Source organism: Sinocyclocheilus grahami, unplaced genomic scaffold, assembly GCF_001515645.1.
Source record: "Sinocyclocheilus grahami isolate Dianchi unplaced genomic scaffold, SAMN03320097.WGS_v1.1 scaffold54.1, whole genome shotgun sequence".
NCBI classification, from domain to species: domain Eukaryota; kingdom Metazoa; phylum Chordata; class Actinopteri; order Cypriniformes; family Cyprinidae; genus Sinocyclocheilus; species Sinocyclocheilus grahami.
The window spans coordinates 4,495,738-4,502,526 of NW_015505233.1; positions in this window are offsets into that span (position 1 = coordinate 4,495,738).

Consider the following 6,789-nt stretch of genomic DNA (forward strand, 5'->3'; position numbering starts at 1 on the left):
ACTCATAACTACATGGTTTAAGTACACACCTCTCTGTCTTTAATATAAGCCTCCTATTTAAACGTTCCACTCCTTTAAAGCAAGTCGTACACTTAGAAAGCTGTTCCCATTCTTTCCGTGTCTGACACACCGCCTCGCCCAGCCATCCTGAAGTGTGGTGCAGTCAGATGCTTATAAAGATGCAGACATGAATCGGCATTAATTATTCTGAAGACAAATGTACAGTAGTATCGCTGATGTAAAGAGGTGTGATAACATGGCAACTGAATGTGTAATCTTCTTATACTGTATTATATATGCTAGCTGCTCACCCACAACATGTTTCTGTGCTGTAATCGCTGTATTGTGAATCACAAGTAGTGCAGCAACCACAAAACTGTAGATACTGAGAGGATGCGTTCCCCCGCTATCCAAATAGTGGTTAATCAATATGGTTTACAAACTACTTCTTACAATCAGTAGCTAAACTACAGTCAAGCCACTAAAAGTAGCTAACTACATTGTACATACAAGATATTGTGAAGAAAGCAATCTCAGAAAGCACTGCAACAAGCTCTGAAAAAATTCATTCAAGATGGCAGATGAGGCAAGAGAAATGTGTTATATTCATTCAGTACTTCCAAGTATTGATAAAAATAGTTGTTTAACTAAAATTTGAGTATTTTACTCAATATTTATGTGGGACATGTTTTGTGTGGTTAGCTTAGCATCATGCTAATGTCTATCACCATGTCTATCCTTAAAGGAATAGTACACCCAAAAAAGAAAGAGCTGTCATCATTTACTCACCCTCATGTCATTCTAGCATAATTTTCTTTTTCTATAAAACAGCTAAAACAAAAATAGTTTTTTTTGTGAGTAAATTATGAAAGAATTGTCATTTTGGGTGATCTATCTCTTCAAAGAAAGCTTCTGACATTACATACCAGGACAAACAAGCATTTATATTTTCTGTTATATTCCATACACAATCTTAAATTGAAAATATGGATAAAAAACTTTATATAATATTACATTGTATAATTCATGATGCTAAAACAGTCTTTCTGTGTGTGTGCTGAAAAAAAAGGTTTGTGACCAGGAAAGTATTTTTCCCTGCTGGATTCTGTTTCCACGCTCCCAGTGTTTACAGAGAAATAATAGAGAACTGGTCTGACAACATTCCATCTTTTAATATGAACCTGTTAGAATTCCACCCTATCTGTAAGCATAGAGTTTCTTCCCTGGCAGCTCAATGCTCATCCAGTTGTAACTGACAGTTACCTGTAAAACAATTTAGTCTTCCATTCTCAGTTTTTAAGACAACATAAACAGAAAGCTTTTAATGAGTTGTCATATGAGTAAACTTCTTCAATACATTTTTTTTTTGGTGGGGGGAATGAGAGTATTTACGTGTGTCTTGGGCCTGTCTGAAGGGGTGGGATTCCAGACCGTTCGTATTTCACCACCACACAGGAAACCCGAGTTAGTAAAATGACACGCCCGGGTGACCTGCTGTTGTGGTGACAGAAAAGCATTGGAGCCCAAAGTCAACACACACACACACACACACTGTCTGGACAGAGATGATAGATGTTTGGGATAATTATACGAGTTGAAATTGTGTAAAGTCACACCCTTAAATATAATACAGTCTGTACTTGTATGTGTGTTCCTATGTGTTGATATTCACTCAGATCAAATTTGCTTTTAATTAAGCAGAAAATGTTCTAAATGTGCTTTCAGATAAAATCACATTTGGTCTATTATACCTAAAATCCCTGAAACTTTGTATAGGATACATGCGGAATTCCTTAACCCATAGCAAACTACATTATGGTGCATTTGCAGGCTCGATCTCCATAAAGCAGTCAAATTTGCTCAAGGTCACTGAGTTAATAGGTCATCCCTCATTGGGACTGAATCATTCACCTTGAGGCATCTTCTACTGTTTTCTAGGGCTGTTCATTTTTATTTAGCATAATTAACAATGTGTAAAATATTTTTTCCTTTATAAAATGGAAGCCAATTTATACATCAGAGAAAATAATAATAGTTATTGGACTTTGTTTCCTAATTGTAACCTAATTTCTTGTGATAGTGACTTATATACAGCCCAATGTACTGTAAATTTTAAGAAATTTTCTGGGTTGATGTTGCACAGCTGTTTTACCCATATTTTGAATTATGCATTGCTTTGTATTTTATTTTAGAGTTGAAGGAAATGTCTTAAAGCAACTTTACAGAAAAGGTATTTAGTGTACCTGTTAGACTTTACTGCTCACAATATGATGATATTTATTTTACATTTTATTTTACATATATATATTTTTTTACTTTTTTTATTTTCACAATTACTTATTTTTTATGTAAACTGACTTCCATATTAAAAAAGAAGAAAAAAAGTGATACTCATGGGGTAAGATGCTGATAAAAACAGTGAAAAAAGAAGCTCCAGCAGAATAAAAAGTGCAGCCTGTATACATTAAATTCATCTGCCAAAGTAATGTATACAAGATCTCTTCACAAATATCCTGCCCATCATATTGTAATTAATTTGATTCAATGTTTTAATCGATTGACTGGCCTATTGTTTACATAGCAGTGATGGTGAACTGTGGCTACCAGTAGAAGCAAAAGAAAAACATATTGTTTATAAATATTTCATGTCATTGTTACCTTAGGTAACCAGATCAGAAGAGAAACAAACAGGCATTGTTTGGAGCTGTGCAACACTACGAGTGTTCCCATGAGCAACCAGGTGTGTGTATGTGTGTCTTCATCAGACACCAGATCCACCAGCCACTCAGACAAAGGTAAGTTTCTGTAAGAGTCGATCTGTCCGAAACACAGCCTCTCACCCTGGGGAAAGAGAGAGAGTGTGCGTGTGTTTGCAGACATCTCTCTCCCTAGTCAGCTGATTAGATGGGATTGCAAAAGTCAGTGAAACACATTATATTTACCATGCACACACACACACACACACACACACACACACACACACAAGCCTGCTGCTGGATGTTTAACAGGCTCTGGTGTCAACTGAGCTCCCTGGATCTGATGGTTAAACATTGTTATTGTTTCCACATAGTAAATATTTCTATCTGGAACACAAGTACCTGAAGAGAGTTCATTTTATTTGTTCATTTTTTCAACTCACTCATGGGCTCCCACAAATGCACTGCTCCTAATGTGTTTTCCTCTGAGCAACAGTGTCATAAAATTCTGCTCATGCATTTTGAGTTAACTTTCAATTTAAAGTGCATTAAACAAATCTTTTTGAATATCCTTTATAGTTGCATAGTCAACCATTCAGATTAGACCTACACTGAGATTTTTTTTTTTTGCTGCTTGTTTAATTTACTTGATTAAAATGAGCCACAGAAACTCAGTTGCTATACATTTTGTCCTAATTTAATTTAATTGTATTCAATCCATTCAAATAAATGTAAAATTGAAGTTTACTTAAACCATTTGTGTTGGAACTACATTAATCATTTTTGTTGTATTAACTTAAACTGGTAGGTGCACTTTAGTTTCCAGCATGCTTTGCATAGGGCTTGCTTTAGGAGAGTAAACGCTGAAGTGTTGTTATATGGGTTTTTAAGTGAAGGGAAAGACCAGTTAATGTTTAATGTTCAGTTATGTTTGACCTTTAAAAGAGTTTTTGTTGTGCTAGATTTTTTGAGGTTACCAGAGTAACTTCTTATTTGTGCTGTTCTAGCTGCAGAAGCAAAAAAGGAATGTCAAACACTAAGCTGTTATAACTGAGTAAAAAATAAATGTATGTTTAAAATTAAGGACAGAAGGTAATGTACCCTAAGTGGTTTAAATTGAAGGGTTTAGGTTCAGACTTTGCTGTTTGAGTTAGTATGCTCATATATTTTGAACACCATCTCAATCTGAACTTAGAAACTCATCCACATATGGATACATGATTTACAAATACACAAAGGTATGCAAATCTGCAAACTTACAGTCATACAAACATTTACTGCATGCACTTACATTACAGAAATAAATGATTCTGTCTGACTTTATGCAGAAAATAAACAACACAAGAGCTGTACCAACACAAATCAAGGAGTTTTTTTTTCTAATATGGCTCCCAACATTTTCCTGTATCAAGTCAAAACCACGTCTCACTTCCTGCAGTTGATGATGTTATCAATCTGGCTTTGCATTATGTCCCGCAGCAGCTGGACAGCTCTCACGCTTATATTATGTTTAGATACTTACACTATGCTTTCAATTTGTAAAAATATACAGATTTTATTTATTTGTTTTGAACTAGTTAAGCAAAATTTACTTATAGTATAGTCTAATGCAGTTTAAAAAACCTGTGTGGATTTATAAATTGTGGATGTAGAAATGTGAATACAAAAGAAGCCAACATCCATTTCCCAACTGCTAATATTACAATGTTGTCTCTATGCAGTTTAGAGTTCATCTAAAATATATATTTCAGTTTTCTTGCTTGCTGTATGTAGTCTTTTTGTCATTATTAAAAGCTGCCCTTCAGCCCTTCATAAGCTGAAGATATATCTAGTGTTATTACACTGAACAAAATTATAAACGCAACACTTTTGTTTTTGCCCCCATTTTTCATGAGCTGAACTCAAAGATCTAAGACTTTTTCTATGTACACAAAAGGCCTATTTCTCTCAAATATTGTTCACAAATCTGTCTAAATCTGTGTTAGTGAGTACTTCTCCTTTGCCCGAGATAATCCATCCACCTCACAGGTGTGGCATATCAAGATGCTGATTAGACAACATGATTATTGCACAAGTGCGCCTTAGGCTGGCCACAATAAAAGGCCACTCTAAAATGCCACAGATGTCGCAAGTTTTGAGGGAGCATGCAATTGGCATGCTGACTGCAGGAATGTCCACCAGAGCTGTTGCCCATGAATTTAATGTCCATTTCTCTACCATAAACCGTCTCCAAAGGCGTTTCAGAGAATTTGGCAGTACATCCAACCAGCCTCACAACTGCAGACCACGTGTAACCACACCAGCCCAAGACCTCCACATCCAGCATTGCCCATTTTGAACTTGACCGATATAGTTATTATGAACTTGTATAGTAAAAAAAAAATGTTTGAAGCTTCTTTAAAATTTCTCCTTTTGTGTTCCACTGGGGAAAAAACAAGCATACAGTTTTGGAATGACATTAGAGTGAGTAAATGATGACCGAATTTGTATTTTTAAGTGGATTACTCCTTTTTATCTCTTAGGAATTTGTATCTGTACTGGAAGAGAGAAACTAATGTTGAGATTGTGTCTGTACCATCCAAGCCAGTCCATTAAAGCATGCTTGCAGGAATGACCATGATCACGTGCTACAAATTGCATGCTACGGCTTAAAAAAAACAAGATGTCAAGATGAGAAGTCTTCCTCAACTCTCAAAATCATTTTATCTCACAGCTACATGTCGCTAAAGCTGCTTATTTGTGTTTCTCCGCTGCACAATCTCCGAACTGCACACAATATTTTGACATCTCCGCACAGTGATTCTCTTAATCTGTGTTAATATACAGATCTATATATTCTTTAAAGATGGACCATCACCTCATGTTGCAGCATGATAGTGCTGCAACATGAGGTGATGGTCGTGGATGAATGGTGCACGGCACCATGTTGCAAGGATCTGTACACAATTCCTGGAAGCTACCTGTGCAATAATCATGCTGTCTAATCAGCATCTTGATATGCCACACCTGTGAGGTGGATGGATTATCTCGGCAAAGGAAAAGTGCTCACTAACACAGATTTAGACAGATTTGTGAACAATATTTGAGAAATAGGCCTTTTGTGTACATAGAAAAAGTCTTAGATCTTTGAGTTCAGCTCATGAAAAATGGGGGCAAAGACAAAAGTGTTGCGTTTATAATTTTGTTCAGTGTATGTGTTCATTTTAATATCTTTTTTCAGTTTGTTTGTTTTTCACCAGAAAAGGACATTGTAGAAATGCATTGAGGGAACACTTCATTTCTGAAGATTGCATTGTTGTAATTTATTGCTGAAGCATTCAGATTTTAGAGATTTTAAAATTTGTAATGCATTGAGGAAATGTTTATTTTCTGAGATCTAATCAGACCAGTTCTACAAAACACATGAATGTAGTCTGGGAAAGGAATATTTGAACAATTAGAAGTGCACATAATGCAGAAAACTGTCAGGGTTCTGTCACTTCGGTCAAGTGTAATTCATAGTTTTGTGACAGATCCTGGCACTCATGTCTTGAGTTTCGGTTTCGTGTCGGGGTCCGGACACTTGCGCTCCATGTTCTGTCTGTTGTGGGAGCGTGCGGTCTGAGTTCGCTCGGCCGTGCGCTCTTCTGTCCACGTGTGTTGTGTTTTGTGTAGCATGCGGTTTGTGTTCAGCCGCGTGCTTTTCTTGTTGTCTTGTGTGAACACGCGGCTTATGAGTTTTCTCATTAGCTGCGTGTTCGTGTCTTTTGTTCTAGCACATGGCTTGTGATTTGTTTTGCTGGCCATGTGCTTGTGTTTTGTTTTGTGTGAGCACATGGCTTTTTGTCTTTGATTCGGTGTGCCATGTGCTCATGTCAATTGTCTTGACCCCTCCCATCTTGTTACCTGATTATTAGTTAATTTGCCCCACATGTGTTCCCTCGTTACCCTCCTCATTTGCTCTCCATTTATTCTCCTTGTGTTTGCAGTTCAATTTTTATTATTAATAAAAGCCCATGTCTCTGCAGTACTGAGTCCTCGCTCCATCCTCTACCCGAACCCTGACCGTACGAACTGACCAATAGAGGACTCAGCAGAACAATGGGCATCTTCC